The sequence below is a fragment of the Leucopleurus acutus genome (assembly GCF_964270905.1).
Source record: "Leucopleurus acutus genome assembly, chromosome: 7".
Lineage (NCBI taxonomy): Eukaryota > Metazoa > Chordata > Mammalia > Artiodactyla > Delphinidae > Leucopleurus > Leucopleurus acutus.
Window position 1 is genome coordinate 29,408,638 of NC_139150.1, and position 20,304 is coordinate 29,428,941.

Genomic DNA, 20,304 nt, shown 5'->3' on the forward strand with positions numbered 1-20,304 from the left:
TGCATTAATATTCATAATCTATGTGAAATTGTGATGGTAGTCATTCCTTCTACTAAGACATCTTATTTTCCTGTTAAATGCAAATATATTTTCTGGGAGGATGAGCACATTAAGTCATTAGCAACCATTAGAAATATGGTTCAATTAGCTCAGTAGTCTCCCTCTACTCCTGAAAAAATTAGGATGGTAGAGTTGTTAGTCAGGACAAGAAGTAATTAACTTAGAAGAATAAGCTCACCTTAAGTATCTCAGTAAACAGCCAAATGGCAGGCATCAAAGAACCTGATTATTTACCAGGATGGGTACCAAAGGAATTAGGAACTAATCAAAATCTTATATGAAGCATTATAGTCCTTGGTCTTAAATTGCTTTTGGTGTGTGAAGATATTTAGACATTCAGGCAGTTTCATGCTTAACCTTTTTAAAAGTATACATTTTCTTTAAACGATAGAATTTTTAAACAGCTGAAAACATAGTTGTTATATCAAATCTGTAAAGTTTACACCAGTGACATTCATTTTTGGTCCTCTACCTGTGAATGTAAATGTTACAGTTGCCACGCTAGAAACATTTGGAATTTTTATATTATAGAGCTTAAAAAATTATCTTATGACATTTTGGATTTGAGGCAATACCATCATTCACTTTTTTAGTCAATATACTTATGGAATTCCTATTCTGATCCAGGACTAGGGTAATAATGGGGAAATAAATTTAAAGCACTAAGTTTCTGTTTCAACTGTTATTTGATTTGGGGGTGTACAGTTTAGGAATTTTAATCACATGTCAGACCTGGATCACAAAATAACCTTAAATTGGATTTGTTATTGACATTTGAGATGTGTTATTATGTTTTATTATATTTTTAACCAATGTTATATTTGATATAGGAAAGTATAGTTTCTGATCACAAGATCCACAAAAACTGACAGAAGCAGTAAGGATTAAAACCTCTAGCAAAAGAAATGTATTATTCTTTTTTTCTACCTCAATTTTCTGTTCTTACTCTGGAATAGAAAATTGTGTCTTGAAAAACCTAAGAAACTGGTTTGTAGGAAGTGATTTGCATTTCATTCATAAACAACAGATGACTCTCTTGGACACAGTTTCTGCCAAGAATCGATATATTTCTAGTGAGATTTTTAAGATAGGGGTCTCAGAGATCACTAAGTTTATGTGTAAATTTCAAATAATTGCAGCAGAAGGGTTTATTTTAAATTGAATTAAGATGTTTTCTTAAAATTCCTAAATATTTTTTTATGATAGCATGGGCCGAATTTATTTAGCCACTTAATTAATATGTAATTGCATAAGCTGAGCCACTAACAGCAGCGTATTTCATTTGAAGCAAAGGAAGAAAAAATCTATACACATCTTGGTAATAAAGTGTGGAAAACAGGAATGGTTAACCAAGCTGAAGAATGTGTGTAATATATATATATGAATATGCATCTAAAAATACATGTATGTGGATATACATTTGAATTTTGGTAAGAACAAATACGAGAGTAAGCGACTTAATTCTGCCTGTTGAAAACAAATTCATTTAGTTTTATTTCATCACTGTAGATTATTTTCACTGGATATAGAATTCTGGTTTACCAGTTCTTTTCTTTCAGTATTTAAAACATATGGTGCCTCTTTATTCTGGCCTCCATGGTTTCCTATGAGAAATCCACTGTCTTTTAAATTGGTTCCAGGTTAGGTGTCAATTCTCTGGCTGCTTTCAAAGTATTTCCTTTACCTTTCATTTTCCCATCTGTAACTATGATGTGCCTTGCAGTGAATCTTATTGTGTTTACTCTATTTAAGGTTTAACTTCTTGAATCTGTAGATTTACCTCTTTTGACAAATTTGGGAAGTTTTACCCCTTCTTTCCTTCAAGTACCTTTTCAGCTTCACTCTCTTTCTCTTATTGTTGCTGGAATCCAATAAAATAAGCGTTAGGTCTTTTGTTATACTTCCCACAGGTCCTTGAGACTCTGTTTGTTTATTTTTTCAATCGATTTCCTGACTCTTGTTAGGATTGGGTAATTCATTGTTCTCTTTTTCCAAGTCTCTGATTTGTTCCTCTGCATGCCCCATTCTGCTGTTAAAGCCAACATTTAATTTGTATGAGTATGTGTTGAAGGGTATTGTATTTTTCAGTTTTTAAATTTCTAATTGGCTCCTCATTATGTATTATATTTCTCAACTGACACTGTTTCTTTGCTGAAACTTTATATTTTTCATTTGTTTCACATATGTTCATAATTGCTTGTTGAGCACTTCTGTGATGGCTTTTTAAAAAAAAATTTGTTAGGCAATTCTAACATTTCTATTATCTAGGTCTTGGGTCTTTTTCGTTGAAGTTACAATTTTCCTTAATTTCAGTAACATGGGTGATTTTCTTTTTGCACTGTGGTTATTATGTCATAAGACTCTGGAATTTATTTAAGTATTCTGTTTAATCTGGCTTTGTCTGACACTGTTTTGTCAGGGAGTTGGGGAGAAGTCCAGGTTCCTCATTCTGTCTCTGTTGACACTTGTTGAGTGTGAGGGAATCCTCATTACTGCTGTGCTGGGCAAGGGTGGAAGTTCTGGCTCATTCTTAGACCTCTGTGGATACTACTGTGACTGGGAAGGATAGGAATGTCTTGTTACTTCTCCCCTTATAGCTTTTTCTGACACCACAGGGACCTTGTGACTGCTTGGTGGTGGTGAAAATTCTTACCTCCCAATAAGCCTCCTCTGATGCCAAGTCAGCATGAAAGTGGAGGGGCATCTCCTTACTGCTGGGTGACAGTCGAAATCCAAGCTCTCTACATGGTAGCAACTGAAACGGGGCAGGGGGGCAGGGAGGAGGTTATTATTTTCCAGTGACAATAAAAATTCCAGCTTCCTATCGGGCCTTCTCTGATACTACCCCAGTGGGGAAGTGGGTGGCTCAATATAGCTGGGCAAAGGTGGAAGAAGTCCAGGCTCCCCATTTGGGCTTTACTGGCATTGGTGGAGTGGTGCCACGTTTGGTAGGTGTAGAGAAGTTATGGTCTAAACATTTTCTGTCTTGCTAGGTTATCTCTTTCCTGGTCTTTTAGCTAGAGAGAGAAGATTTTTACTGTTTTGTGTGTGTGTGTGTGTTTGTGTGTGTGTGTGTGCCCACTGGTGTTTCTGGTTTGCCAGCCAACTTCTTCAGGTCTAAACCTAGGATAAATGAGGCAAAATAAAAATCCAGAGAACTCACCATTGTATTGTTTCTTATGTCCCAAGGTTCTTAGCTAGCCTTCCTTCTTCTTTCCAACTTTCAGGTCCTTATTATTATTGTTTTATTTATAATATGCAAAGGTTTTAGTTGTCCTTAACTTGAAAAATAGAGGAACAGAAGTCAACTTCACCTTTCTGTCAGAAGAAGTTGATTGTATTTTTTTGAAATAGAATTTGTACAAGCGTTCGATGTTTTTATATATGCTGGCAGTTATTTCAATGCAGTTGACATTTACTCCCAATATAAACCTTTTCATAAATTTTAGAGTCCTTTGCCTGTGTGTATGTGTATGTGCTGATGAGAAATAGAATCCAAATTTCTGACCAAATTACTTGCTGCCATCTAAAGATTATTTGATTCATCTAGAGAATTTATTTTTTCTTAACTATAAATGTACTACCATTATGTCAACTTTCAAAATCATATTGAACTGATGTCTAGATAAATATCTTTTTGATCAATATTTCTTTTAGACTGTGAGTTGAGATCATCTGAGTTAATTTTAATTTCGTTAATTTTATCATACTTTTTCTATTCTTTTGTTCTTTTTGACACATTTGGCATACCAGTTACAGTGTAGAAACTCCCTGAAAGAGACTTGTTTTATTTGCTAGCTAACTGGATGCCTCAGATGGTAAAAGGTCATTCTCATTTATATTTTTTAAGAATCAATATATGGTTTATGGTGCTTTTAATAGAGAGCAAATAAACTGAATGAGATTTTATATTATTATAGTGTTATGGTATTTTCAATATTTTATATCAGAAAATTTCATTGGTTATGTCTTTGAGTTGTAACTCAAATAAAATAAGTGTTTTCTGGATTATTTTTAAAGTTACTTCACTAAAAAAAAATTAAATATATGAACAATCTTTGAATAAAGCTAGTTCTCCACAAGAGACATGCTTGCGCAGTGACCAAAAGTTTTCTCATTCAACCACTAATTCATTCAAAAAGGCATTTGCTGAGCACCAGGAATACACTCACTGTTAAGTTAAACGTGGATAAACTGTTGGAAATTACAGGGTGATCTGCGCACTGTTCAAACATGAAAAGGGAGTCATGGCATCTTAAACAAAATAAGGAATAGCATTCATCTAACCACGGGTATTACACTTGATATCCCTATTTTAAAGATGTACAAAAATCTCAAGTAAATGCTTGGTACCATGAAGTTAAATTTCAGTTACATTCTAAAAGATGAAATAAGAGCATTTTCGTTTTTAACTTTCATCCTTCTTATTTAATGGAACTGTTGTACTCTGAAATTCACTGTTTGCATGATTCTGTAATGAATTTAAAGTGCTATTATTGACTCTGTAGGAAGATGATTTAAAAAATAATTAAATGTGTTTAATGATTTTATGATAAAATAAAATATGGTCTGATTTAATAACACACATTTCTTGATCATTTTAATATATCAGTCATTTTCCTAAATGTCTTAAATGTATTATCTCACTTAATTCTTATAACAATCCCATAGTATAAGACTATTGGTTGTCTCAGTTTTACAGAAAATACATCAGATTTCTATAGATTAAGTAACTTGCCCAATATTAAACAACTAATAAGTATCTAAACAGCCCAACCCATGTTTGTCTTATCCCAGAGTTTAAGTTTTTAAAAACCATAATATACTGCCTAAGTACCAATCCAAAGGAAATACCACAGGACTTTGTTAAGGCACTTATAAGGTATTCACTTCAGAGTGGGAAAATGAAGTTCTGGGATATTAGACATAGTTATAGTTTGTCCTTCAGCACAGGTTAGAGTCTAATTTACTATGGGTCATGTAAAATATCTAGATATAAAAACCAACCTAGAGCTATAAAGTAAAAAGTGACCTTTAAAATCCAATATTACAGACGAACAACTTTTGGTTCTAGAGGCTGTTGAAGGACAAAATAGGGATAGGAAAATTCACTCTCATATCTTCGTATACATATCACTTTTTCTAGCCAGGGCAGCAGCCCCTAGAATTAAGGGATTAGAGCTGCTGAAATTGGAATGCATTTTCTCCATTTCTGAGGCTTTGGAAAACCACCTAAACTTCTATACCTTGGAGCAAACAAACAGAAACCAGCAGCTTCTAAAACTGGTCTCACAATGAAGAAGGTCAGTAGAAGATTCCCTAATACACTCTTTGTACATTCTTTCTGCAATCCTTCCACCCTCTGAAATAAAACAAAACAAAACACTAGGTTTCAAGAATAAAACCATTAGCATTACAAGAAGTCTAATTGGAGTACCTATTGATAGCAGCAAAATTAGGACACACAGAGAAGCTGCTGCCTGTACTTTAAATCCTAATTTAATTAATACAGTTAATGGCATTTCCCATACAACCATTGAGATAAGAGAGGAACCAATACATATTTCCGTAAGTTATCTCAGCATACTTACAAGATTTCCAAATCGTCTTACTCAGAAACTATCACATTAATGGGCCTTTGGAAATTATTGTACATGCAAATTTCAGGCATATATCTTGAAAAGTTTAGGTTCAGAAAGTCTGGGGTGAGGCCCAAGAATGAGAATTTTTTACAAGTATAATAGCTGGTTCTTATGCAGATGTTAGAGTACCATACTCTGAGAAACATTTTCCTGGAGCAGGGGCTAAGAAGATCACTTTCCTTTGATTGGTTACACATAGTCAGATATATTTCCATAAGTGTAACATTTGAATTTTTAAGATTAGGGTTTTTTTTGCAATTAAATACAATTTTATGTCATAATTATAAAACCCCATCTAGAGACCATCAGTATTACTTTCACCAAAATGGCCACCCTATGAACCAGGCTGGTCAGACAATTAAGTTAAATAATCATAGACCCACTTGATAATTTCAACTAACTACATATATGTTTACAGAGTGTAGATGATAGAAAAGGGCTAGAAATTACTCCCCACACCCCTCATTAAAATGGAATACCAATATTACAGACATGTGATTAATGTGTTCACCATACAAACATATAAACATTGTTCACCAAACAGTGTTTGTGAAATATTTAAATATTCTACCATTTCTCCTGAAATACAGTGAAACCTGCTCTAAAACACCTGACCACAGCCAAGCTTTCATCATAAGACTTATTTGCACTGTTTCCTTCTGAAATAGTGCCTGCTTATTTAACAACTATAACTGTAACCAGTTTTCTCTATCAAAACAATTGTAACTGATTTTATTTTGAGAGTATTTTGACATCCATTACTGTTGGCAAATGTCACAAACATAATATTTAGCAAAGCAGGCAAGTTAAAGAAGAATACATAGAGTATACAAAACCGAATCTTATGTTAAATATGGACAGTCGATTCTTATTTATTCATGGTACTTGCAAATAGTGAATTAGTGACTGCTGAACCATTGTTCCTAGGGGAAATACGGAGTTAGTTTTCAATGAGTCTCTGGCCACAACATTTTGTCAGTCAATCAATATGTAACCTTGTTTTATGTGTGCTTCTCCTTAAAAGCACCTTATTTAATGTATATTGTTGATTCATTAACATTGAGCTCATTGTTAACAGCGCTATAACTCATGTAGACAGAAGCTTATCTAACACACGTATTTTCTCCATAAGACACATCACCACCTTCTTATGCTTCGGAACAGCAAACAGCACTTCAGTGCTATTCTTGGGGGCTATTTTAAAAATTGAAATCACCAAGAGAAACCACAAAAATTTGAAAAAATGATACTAAGTAGATAGTGAAGAGGACTCATTTACAGTGTCCCCCTTTGGAACCCAAAGGCAGAAATCACCTTGCTTGACTTCACGTGGGAACACGTGCATCAGGAGACTCAAAATTTTTGCCACTCTGCGTTTGTCTGCGATTGACCACAAAAGTGCTGTGATATTTGATTTGGGGATTAAAAATAAATCTTAGCAATTAGGTAAATTTGCAAATATGGAATCTGTGAATAATGAGAATTAAACTGTCGAGGAATGCAAGGGAATCGTTATTAGAAAGTTAGAGATATCTTTTCTCTAAGGAGGCTGTGAGATTTGAAAAGGCATTCAAGGGGCTGAGGTTATGGCAATACACTATTAAGCTGTGGGAAGTTATACAATTTCTTCTTTAGTATTATGTAAACTGTGTAAATATATTTTATACATTGGTTTATATGAGTTTCATAATAGAAAAGAATAAATCAAGTACATAAACATATATATAGGCAAAATTTTATTTTCCTTTGTATTTTCTAAGCTTGTAAATTATCGCTATTATTGAAGTTTAAACAATTTCTATTTCTGTTTTTATATTTGATATGCTTGATATGAAGATATTTTAGCTGTTTAATTAATCTTCAGCATATCTTAGTGAAAGTTAAGGTGTAAGACTCTAAATTAAGTTCTATTTGCAAGCTGTTAACTACTTACCCCAACACATTTTATGGAATAACTCTTCCTTTTCCAGTTGGTTTATAATGCTTTCTTTTTTAGACTTAAAATCCTTACATATATCTTAGTTCTGTTTTTGTGTTCTCTGTGTCTAGAACACTGTAGCCACTTGTTTTAATATTTCTGTTTCACAATTTTTAATAGTGATTTTACTCCCACTATTGTACAATTGTTGTTCCCTTCCTGAGAAATATTTTCTAATTTGCTTTTTAACTATATTTGTATACCCTATCATATGAGATACTATAATTTACAATACAAGATTTTATATTATATAAAACTGAGAAAAAATCTTATCATCTAAACTATGACATTCCATCAACTGTAAAACACAGTCCAATTTTAGACTTGTTCAGATATGAAAGGTATGCATCTTAAAATCAATAAAATACAATCTTTTTTACATGGACTTTAGAGTAAATTTGTGAGCTCTAAAATATATCCTATTAAGGATTGCTTAGATATGCATAAAACCTAGGAAAAAAGATAACAATTTTTAGGCTTCCTATCTTGAAATATAGTGTGCAACTCAATATATTCTAGTCATTCCTCTCACTAAATTTCTTAGAAATTCATCTAGGTTTAGCACATTTTTATTAAGATTATTCCTATGTATTTATATAACTTTCCCCCAGTACTGTGTTTTCACTATATTTTTCAAAATGTTTTTTTCTGGTGTATAAGGATACTATTAATTTTCTAATTTTATTTTATCGTACTCCAATTCTATTATGTTTCTGTTTATTCTCTTGGTTTTTATAAGTATATGATGCTATTATCTGAAAGTATTGATAATCTTATCTTTTTTCTACATTTATGATCTTATTTTGTAACTTAGTGCATTTGTTACCAGATAAATTCATTTAATTTTTTTCCTCTAAGAATCATTAGTTATTCTCTGGTGTTTATAAAATCAAGTGCTAGCACTTTCTGACACTTAGAAACACTCAGATTTAGAATTATCAACTAGAAGAGATGGTGTATTTTTCATTGATATGTTTGCATTCTCTTACCCAATTCTATAGTGATAAAATATGTACTTTTGAAAGATATAGCCTATATTCTTCAAAAAAGTATATTTCAAAATTGTTAGAGGCTTGTGAGAATCCCTAAGAAACCTTGGCATTATCTTATAGCCACTATTACTAATTCACTCTAAATTTTGATTCTTTATAATCACTAAAGAAATAATGAGTACCTGAAAAATTGGATAAAAATCAATAGGAATCATAAAGTTTGGGTACTAACTTTATAGACTACACTCTTCTTCCTTGGTGATATTTTTACTAGGTAGAAGGAATAGCTATAAAATCACGTTTATTGACATAGGTGGGAATTTTGCATTGAAATGAGTTTTACGTAAGAAAAGGCCCAGCTAAGTAAGTGGACCAAAATTCTGAGTGAACAGCACAGCTCGATCTTTAAATTTATGTACATCCACACATTCCCCTAAAATGTTGTATCAAAATCATTATGAAATCATTTTTAAATTTTTCTACTAATGGGTTTTTTTTTTCAAAATTTGAAATTAAGAAATAATTCTGGGCCCAGAATCCAGCAAAAGTAATTAAAGGACCTGTAGTAATATTCACTTATGTTGTTCAGTATCTGTGATAACAGACAATAAATTTAGAAGTTGAAACATAAAATAATTCTTTATACCATACTGAAATGCTCTCTTTTGAGTCAAAGAATCATAGTGTGGTGTTGTTTTTGGCATTCTTTTTTTTCGTACTTCTCTTTTATTCTAAAAATTTTAATGTTTAATTAAGTAATAAATATCTCTCAAAAGTTTGATATGAATTACCCCACAGCCCTTCCATTATATTTTTGGCTATTTTATCTTTAGTGCCATGTTTCAAGTTTTTATTTAAATCCAGTTTAAAAGTTGAAACATTTTTTACTGGGTAGAAAATTTTTTATTTAAATTCAGTTTATAATGTTTATTGAAATTCAGTTTTATTTTAAAGTGCAAGACCTTGATTTCTTGGTTCTTGCTCTCAGCTAGTTACCTAACATTCCTCGATGTTCCCCAGGGAAGAATATGCATATAAATAATGTTTAGATAAGGGACCACTTTGAAATCTTAAGGGATTTGATTTCAAACTCCGACCAATCCCTCCTGAACTCTTGGACTACCATGAAGTACTAATGCTTCAAAACTATTTTTTGTTGGGCTCATTTAATGGTATGCTATGGCAGAGAGGTCAGCTGTGAAATTCCCCTTATTAGCTGTCTTCTGTTTTTTGTTAGTGCTTTCCTTGAAGTGGTTGCTTCTCTTCACTGTCCAAAGAAGTTAACAGCCCATTCACAGTCAACCATGGATCCTTCTTTCTCTATTAAGTGAAGGGTATCCAGGGGCTTCCCTGGTGGCACAGTGGTTGAGAGTCCGCCTGCCGATGCAGGGGACACGGGTTTGTGCCCCGGTCCGGGAAGATCCCACATGCCGCGGAGCAGCTGGGCCCGTGAGCCATGGCCGCTGAGCCTGCGCATCCGGAGCCTGTGCTCCGCAACGGGAGAGGTCACAACAGTGAAAGGCCCGCGTACCGCAAAAAAAAAAAAAAAAAAAAGTGAAGGGTATCCAAAGAATTAGAGAATCTCTTCCCACATCTTTTCAAGCCATTACTCCAGTCTTTAGTCACGTTCCAGCTCATCCACATGGGACTACTGATGTAAATTGTTTAAAAAATATTGCCTGAAAGCTTTTACAGAGGAACTTTGATGTTTTCCTCAGAGTTACTGAAACTTGAAAACCATGCATTAATTCAGTGAAGACACATTATACCCTTGGTTGAGAATATTCAAACTAATTTATTACCCTTATTGATTGTACTCAGTTTTGGTGAGTACAAATTTGGTGTCTGAACAAATTCAAGTAAATTTACGTAATGTGCATTAGAAACCAAAAACTACAACAAAAACACCAAAATAAGAGATGGTGAAACATCCTATGACTCAGTAATGAGTAGCATACAAACATCTTTCCATTTCTACATAGAGAAATTTAAAAACTTCAAAGCAATCCCCATCCACTTCATAAGTGAAATACCATAGTCCTAAAACAAATACCTGACATCTTCTCTATACTTTACATTATTATGTTTAATAACAACAAAGAAATTTCAGTTTCTTATTTGGAGTCTAAGTTTTCTTTTTATCAGTTGTGGTTGTCCTCCAGTAGAAATTGTGTAGTTCTTTCAATGATTTTCATATTAGAATATTCTAGAAGAACAAGACACATAATATCAAAGCACAAGCTATATATCCATAAAATTTTGGAAGTACAACATATATCCAGAATCAAAATGGCCACTGTAGCTGTCTGTACATAAGGACCAAGTTTCTCATAAAATACTATTTCTTAAGTAAGTATGTTTCCCTAGGGAAAGCATATGAACGATAATCTAGGTTCACATTTGTTTTAACAATTAGGATTGATAATAAGAACTTTGCAAAATTTGGGGGGAAGATAGAGAAAATGGAAACTAAAAGATAAAATTTTCTTGTTTTGTGATTTCGTTAGAATGCCTGCCAATTGCTGCTAGCTGTCTGGAGTTTATAACCTGCGAAGTTAAAAGTAAATTGAGTTTGGGAGTTGGTGAGCTGTACTATTTAAAAGTTTAAAAAATACACATGCATTGTTTTTATTTAAAACTATTCTACTTTTTAGAAGAATTTGTATTAGTGGGAATTGGACTATGTCACTGTGTCTTAACCAAACTGACACAAACGACAACTGTATCAGTTAAGAGAATTACTGAGTACTTTTGGGTCTTCATTCCTCACGATAGTATCTTACTAGCCTAAAGATAAGGCATCAGCCCAGATATTCTCTTAATGACACTTCAAACTCTAAATTTAAAGGTTTAATAGCAGAATTGTTTATTCAGTAAAAATGGTATAGCTCAAGTGTTTTCAAATATGAATTAATTTAATAACTCATGTCAATGTAGTTATCAAAGTGAATGAACTTACTGTTATATACTGTTTAAATATCAGGAAGAAAACACTTCAAATTATTAATACTAGTTACCATTTAAGAGTGAGATTAGTTAGGAATGAGAAGGACTGTTTTTCTTTATAATTCTGGGTACTGTGCACATACTTTAATAAAATGCATGTTGTAAAATGTAAGATTGTATAATTAAAACATATGGTGAAATGATATAACATAAATGTAAAAGTTCGGTTGGAAGAACCTTACATTATCTTTATTGTGCTTCTCTCCTAAGAACTTTATCATGAATGAAATGATGCTTTCATATAGCTTTTCCCATCATTTTGCCCTCAAAGAAAAACAAACAAACTTACAAACAAACAGTAGCCACGTGTTTCCATTCATACCTTGCTTTTTCTTAGATTTTGCATATAAGAAACTTCAGATTTGCCAGCCCCCACAATCACATAAGCCAATTCCTTCAAATAAATCTCTCTTCTATCTCCCACCAGCTGGAGGACCCTGACTGCTACAATAATGTTACATCTTCAGAATGCTGTTAACCTTAAACTGTGAGATATTTTAAAGATTCTACTAGACTCACCCTGAACTATTCTGTAGGGCCTCAAAGAAGGATATTCATAAGTGATAATCTTTGGGAAAACTCCTTTTTCTGCTAATGTGAAGTAAGTTTTATAGGGGTGAACCTACAAAAGATAAAAAGTTTTGCATCTCCTGGCATTTAGCTAACCATCATAATTTCAAAATAAGATGGCTTTGTTTAACTATTTTCCTGCTGCACTTGAAATTCACTGAGAAATATTTGTCAAATATGGTCGAGAAACAGAGTAAAGAGAAAAAAAGAATCAGGGTAGGAAATATTTTTCTCACCTACCATGATTGACATCATTAAGGAAAGTCTGTAAGTCAAAGCTTTACCTATTTGGAGGAACGTCTATCCCAGTGCCCTGTCAAAAAAAAAAAAAAAAAAAAAGGCACTGAAATCTCTCTAACAAGGAAAAGGAGTGATCAAGATTCAAGAGCTTTTTCCTCTATGCACGGGCTTTTGCCCATCAAAGTATACCTGACTGTGCAGTCTGAGATTTTTCTAGGTAGCCTGTACTGAGAAATCCTGAAACCAATATGACTAGTGTTGCCTACAGATCATTAACCATGTAATAGTAGCCTTGCTCTTTCATAAGACTTCACAGATCTAAATTTAGCTGTTCTAGTAGTCTGACAAGCCTTCTGTGGTCCTTAGGATTTATCATCAATCCCAATGATAGCAGCTGTACTTGCAGATGTAGGTATAAGTGACGTTGTTCTAAGTGCCTTTCTTCTCTCTAGCTCCTGATGGGCTTTCTAAGGGTCTGCAGAAATGAGGAAACTTCTTAAGTAAGAAAGAGTCACTGAAAGAAAGAAAAAGACAGAAGAGTGCCAGATAGAAAGAGATTGGTTGGCCTTCTTGGCTGTGGCCTATTTTACCTTTACTAAGTTACTAAAAGGAAGTGAAATTCATTTCAGTACCCTTTATAACGTCTCCCATTCTGCTCTATTTTCTCAAAACGTATCCTGATTAACATATTTTAGTTATAAACCCAGGACAGCTCTAATCTTCTTTGAAAGTGGAAGTCCAAAGTTATTTAATTTATTTTTTTCTTTATTAAGTTAATATTTATTAAGGACCAAAACAATGTGCCAAATATTATTTTAGGTAATGGGGAATAAGAGAGGAGCTGAACCTCTGCTCACAAATAACTTAATTTCCAAGAACAAGTCATGATATTAACATGATTTCTTGGTTGTATTTCCACTGATTTGTTTGGATACCTGATTTTACTTTCCATCTAATTGTGTGGCAGATAACTCTTAAATTATAAGGAATTGTAATGTTTGTGTTCTTCTATAATTTAGTTTCTGGGTGAAGCGTTTTAAAACTATTATTTTGAGATGTGAAAGAGAAAACTTGGTATTAGGTTTTTATAATATTTCTGAAGATTTAAAAGCCCTTTAAAGTAAAGCTTCTTCAAATATTAGTTTTAGCATAAATTAAAAGCTTTCCTAAAATGACTTTGAATTAGTAGAGACTGACAAATAAGAAGAACGTTGAATAAGGACATGTACCATTTTATGGTAATTTAAAATGAGTGGCACTAAAAATAGTTGTTTAAAAATACCAGTGTGGCCATGATTTGACACCTGATTAATTTACCTTTGAATTGTAAGGTACAATTTTAACAAGAATAAGTGATGATGACTTAACATGAGAGATTATCAGTCTTTTAATATGATGGATTTTACCTTAGTTTTAGAAACAACTCTGGATTATTTATTTTCTCTGAAGAGATAGATGCAGTTTGAAATTAATGAGTTGTCCAATATCTGACCTATTTGTGAGCACCAGGGGAGATGTATATTTGTCCCTTAGAAAAGAGCTGATTTTAAAGGACTGTATTTTAAGATTTGTCATTGGCTGGGGTTGGTTGGCAGATGCAAGAACCTAATCTTCAGTTAAAATTTTCATATGTGCAATTGCTTAGGTAATAACAATGGAAATTTATAGTTTACAAGGTACTTTTTTATACATTATATTTTTTCCTCACTATAACTGTGTGAGATAAGTGTCATTACTACCATGCAAATTAAGAAATGAGGAAAATGAGTATCATAAAGGTTAAATGACTTACCAAAGCACAGATAGATTGATCTCAAGTATATGATTCAAAATCAGCTATTCTGACTCCAAATTCCAACTCTCTTTCTGTGAATGTGTGTGTGTGAGTTTTGCACAATAAATCACATCTTAGTTGTTCCTGTTCACCTGCTCAGCAGCAGTAAACACACATTTTGTGAAAATATGAAATATGGTGTTATTAAAATAATTTTATATGTCAATCAGAATATAATTAAGATCATTTTGGAAAATTAATGACTTTTTAAAATAGAATTTAATAATTATATAATAACATTTTAAAAACCACATTTGAGAAAATTGATTTATTGTTTGTCTAAACTGTACATAGTGGATGATACCAAAGAAGCATAATCTTTGCTAATAGGAAACTGAAAATGTAGTCAAGAATGTTAAACCTAAACACATAAAAGACTGATATAAACATTATTTAACAAAATGGTTTCATTTTTTTCATAGAAGGAAGAAAATGCAGACTGTAGAAATCAGAAATTTTTGTTTGTTCTTTATTTTTGTCTCCCTTCCCATTCTATTAAACCATGTGTTAGAATGTCTTAAGAGAGAACCAAAGGGATATGTAGATATCCTTCTTAAGAATCTTGGATTTATATTTCTTTATTGCATTAGGCTGATTCATATTACAGCTGTCTAGCTTGTGTTTTCTTACCTTTAAGCCTCCACCACGTCATGGTCTTCATACCATTTTCATAATTTCATTTCCCATTTCCAGTTTGTGCTTTAGGGTTTCCATAATGTCAACACTTTTCCGGACATTGGTGATAGGTACAAAGATCCAGATGTCATTTAAGTCCATATTCCTATGCACTCCTTAATAATTGTTGAAGATAATAAGACTACTGGGAGTATTTTACCAGAAAAGAAGGTAAAAATATGCTTATTTATTTCATCTTATCTGATAGGTTTTCCTTTTCCACCTCCTTCTGATGCTCATCCCTCCCTACATCCATTCATCCTCTATCCCCCTGGTAAAGAGATGTGGATAATTATGAGGAAGCATTATAAGGGAGATAAAATTGGATGTCAAATGTATCTGGACTATGAGAAAAGTTTTTATGAGATAAAGGCATATAATTATGAGAATAAGTTACATAAGTTTTGTTATTAGTTTAAGATATTAATTGTAACCCCCAAGGTAACCACTAAGAAAACAGCTAAAAAATAAACTCTAAAGGAAATGACAGGGAATCAAAACTGTACACTAAAAACTAAACACAAAAGGAAACAATAGTAGAAGTGAGTAACAAAAATGATGTAATATATGTAGAAAACAAATATCAAAATGGCAGGAGAAAATTTCAGAGTATTTACAGTGCCTTGGGGCAGAGAATTGAGCATAGAGGCTTTTTCCCCTTCAGACTCCCTTTAATATTTTCTTTATTTTTTTTATAATGAGCTAGATTTTGTTCATTATGAGAATAATGTAGGTTTATATAAATACATTAAAATGTTGGTAGGCTAAATACCAGTCTTGGTATCATGTATAGGTCTAAATGGGCAAAAGTATTAAACTGTTTACTCCTTCTCCAGCTATTACAAAACTACCCCCAGTAGAATTTTCTTTCATTTTTTCTAATTACAGTTGATCCTTGAACAATATGTGTTTAAACTGCACAGGTCCACTTATATGCAGAGTTTTTTCAATAAATACTTACTGTAGTACTAGTCAATAGGAAGTTGGTTGAATCTGTGGATGGGAAACCAAAGATATGGAAGGTTATAAAGTTATACGTGGAATTTTTTACTACACAGTAGTAATTTTTTACCCTAACCCCCACATTGTTCAAGGGTCAACTGTACTAAGTAAAAATAAATCTTGGTATAGAAATGAAATTTTACACAGAGTGATAAAACTAAGGCACACTGGTATCTTTTCTAATAAAGGAAACTAATCACTTAGGTCCCAGAATACAAAGCTATTGTTTTTCCAATGAAGATAGATTTTTAAAAAATTGATAAAAATTGTATCACTTATTTATTGTTTTTACAAATTCTAGAACATTAATGATATCTCTAATCATCTGCTAAGAAAATTTGTAAATAAAATTTAAACAGTGCTTAGAATAAAAATGAACAAAACTGTCTTATTACAGTAGTGTCTGAGTGTATTGTGTTTACTTACTAATAAGAAACTTAATTGTTTTCCAAAGTTTAAATACCCATTATTAGGGATGATTGAGAATCTGTTAAAATGAGCAAACTAACCAAATATGTTTACATATCAAAATGGATTTGCTGACATCCGGCAACTGAGTGAGCATCTCTTATCGGCTTTAGAGGTAAAGCAGTACCGTGTTTAATCTCCTTATTCACAGATATGTTTGTATCTGTGTACAAAAACTAAAAATAGAACTACCATATGACCCAGAAATCCCACTACTGGGCATATACCCTGAGAAAACCATAATTCAAAAAGAGACATGTACCACAGTGTTCATTGCAGCACTATTTACAATAGCCAGGACATGGAATCAACCTAAATGTCCATTGACAGTGAATGGATAAAGAAGATGTGGCACATATATACAATGCAATATTACTAAGCCATAAAAAGAAATGAAATTGAGTTGTTTGTAGTGAGGTGGATGGACCTAGAGTCTGTCATACAGAGTGAATAAGTCAGAAAGAGAAAAACAAATACTGCATGCTAACGCGTATATATGGAGTCTAAAAAAAAAAAAAATGGTACTGATGAACCTAGTTGCAGGGCAGGAAGAAAGAGTTAGACATAGAGAGTGGACTTGAGGACATGGGGTGGGAGGGCAAAGCTGGGGCAAAATGAGAGTAGCATCGACATATATACACTACAGAATGTAAAATAGTTGGCTGGTGGGAAGCAGCAGCATAACATAGGGAGATTGGCTTGGTGCTTTGCGTTGATCTAGAGGGGTGGGATAGGGAGGATGGGAGGGAGGCTCAAGAGGGAGGGCATATGGGGATATGTGTATGCATATGGCTGATTTGCTTTGTTGTGCAACAAAAACTAACACAGTATTGTGAAGCAATTATACTCCAATAAAGATCTGTTAAAACATAATTTAAAAATTAAAAAAATATGTATAAAAAATAAAAAAGTAAACTATTTGTTGTTTTTGCTCAAGATGTCTAATCTTGAAGTGATGCATGTGTTCAGAGCCAGTTAGATATAAAATATGAAAGCTGAATTTAGCATCTAGACTTATGTAGACAAACGTTCATTGTCAGTGGGTCTCCAGATATTGACAGTGTTGACTTACCATTGTATCAGATATGGTAGTCCCATGTAAATAGTTTCAATGTGTCTTACCTCCTTGATTCTCACTAGAAGTCGATTTTTAAAATCTATTTATTTGATTATGTGAGTTAGTTGATACTCTTCTAACAATGGTGATATATTAATTGGTGAGATCAGTAATTGTTGGTTTAAAATCAAGTGACATGCATAGTTTAATGCCTATATAAAATTATTTTTTAGTTGCAAAAAGCAGAAACATATTCTAGTTAACTTAAGCGGTAAAATTGAATAAAAGAGTTTGCATTCTGAGAGTAGAAACAATCGTAAAAACAAATAATTAAATTAATAATATAAAAGAAAATGATTTCAGTCAATAAAAAGAACTATGAGGAAAATGTATGAGTAATGGGATAGAATAACTGGGAATGTTTCAGGTGATAAATTATTCAACTTCTGTGGTCAAGAATTTAAGCAGTAAAGGTCCAAGTAAAGGTATAGTTATTGAACAGGGCTTTGAAGGAGTAAGAGGCATTTCCTCTTGGCTAGAGAATAATATGTGTAAGCCTTTAGATAATTAGATAGTAATGAATACAGGGTTATAAATATTTTTCCTGACTGTAAAATTAAACTGCATTTCTCTTTGTTTCCTTGTCAGATTGTGCACTTGAGCAGTTATACTGCTACTCACACAGTTGTTTATAAAAATGCCCATGTCCATGTAATTGCAGTATTTGGAGTAACTTTTTTGTTGTGGTTTTAATCTCTGTTAGTCTCATGAGTGAAAATTTTTATTTTAGCATATTTAAAGCTGTTTGTTTTTCTCACTTTGAGAGTACTGTTTTTTTGTCCTTGACCCAGTTTCTCTTTTACATAGAGTTTTATTTTACTGATGAGTTTATGTGTGTATAATGAGACTAACTTCTTTTCAAACTCTACATGTATGCCCCACCCTCCAATATTTATTCAGCCTCCGCTCACTTTCACCCTCCAGCCCCCTTGTGTATAAACTTGCCTTCAAACCTGTAGTTGAAATAACTGTCTTAATGTTTGTCTGTCATTGTTGGAGAGTGTCCTATCCTTCAAATATTTCCAAGGTACTAATAGGTAATTCTGTATAATCTTAAATTTGCTTCTAAGCAAGTTTGTGAGCTTAAGTCAGTTATGCATTCTTTAACTAAGATAAAGTGAACTCAGAGAATGGTGTCATGAAATTCTTCATTTTCTTTTCGTGGAAATGATGAACTTAAAGCACTGAAACATGAATTCTTGATATTTTAGTATTATATATTTCCCTTAGTTTGTTTATGGATCAGAATTCCATCTGGAAAGTAAAAGTTACACCATATCAATTTTTTTTTCCTGAAAATGTAGACATCCAGAGAATGATAATATCCTAAGATTTGGAATCTAGGAGGGTTGGAGGTTCCACTTAAATCTTGAATCTTAAGTTGCTTCTTCTAAATCAGTCTTTCTCAAAAAACACTGAATTGGAGTTTCAGGCCTGGTGCAACCTTAAATAAGACTCTTCAAATATCATCATGCTCATTGTTCCTTGTAGATATAGCTTCCCTGGGAACCCCTCAGGAGAAGAGATGATTGACAAAACAGCAATCTGACATTCTTGAGTCTGTGTCTATCAAAATTATGTCAACTTAATTCCCAAAAATATTCAGCTAAGGAGTTTCAAAATGATACAAGTTTATATATAATCCTTTGTCTTGATTCAGACAGGATAATCAGGCAACTTGAGACTTCTGGAGAAATATAAAAGTGCCAGTCAGAATCTGACCTGTAGAACAGTTTCAGATGTTGAAGTGGCCCATGAATGAGGTATACAAACAATACTGTAACTTACAGCATCTGTATGTCTTTGTATAACTCAGATTCAGTCTGATTTAACATCCATCTTCATAGTGCTTGGAGAAGACCTAGAATGGGAAGAACAGATGTGCTGAGTGAATCAGAACCTTCTTAATTTATTTTATGACTGTATATATATCAGCCATCAAGATGATTTCTATCAGTCCTTCCTGTTTTGCTAATTTAAGATCTCATTTATCTTATCTTGGAAATGTATTTCTTATTCGTATTCTTCATCAGTTTTGCACCAGTCTTTCTTTCCTAGTTGTCTGAGGTTTGGGTCTGTCTTACCACACTGCTAATTCCAGCTTAAATTTGCCTGTATTCGTTCTTGCTTCTTATGGCCTGGATGCCTGACTCCAAATTCTAGCTGTAGAGTTACCTCCTACTATGCTTGTCAGGAGATCCCTGCATTGGGGAGACATTAATAGATTGAACTATCACTACTAGACAGAATTAGTTGATGCTCTGTGTGAAGAGTGGTCTATTTAGACCTCATTCTGTTGGTCACAGCCTTTACCCAGCATTAAACTATGGAGATCTGTTCAATACTGTTTCATCACATCTGCTTTCCAACATGCCCTTATAGAATTGGCTATATTTATTATATTGTTAGGATTATACATAAACTTTTTTTCTGAGTTCCAGTCACAAAATTTAATGTATAGACAACATTCTTAGGAATAGAAGGCTAAACTGAGTCTGAGTAGTTTCCACTTGGTATGGTTAGTCACATTGTTTTCAGTATCTTTTTTCCTTATTTATCCTCCAAACAATTATTTTCTTTACTAGGCTATTATTCATTAGCATTCACTAGCATATCTGACACAATGTTAGCCCTTATGCTTATGAAATAGGTGGTACAATATCTGAAACTTGATAAACTTTATAAAATCAAGTCAGCCGTACTCTTTTTTATTTTTTTGG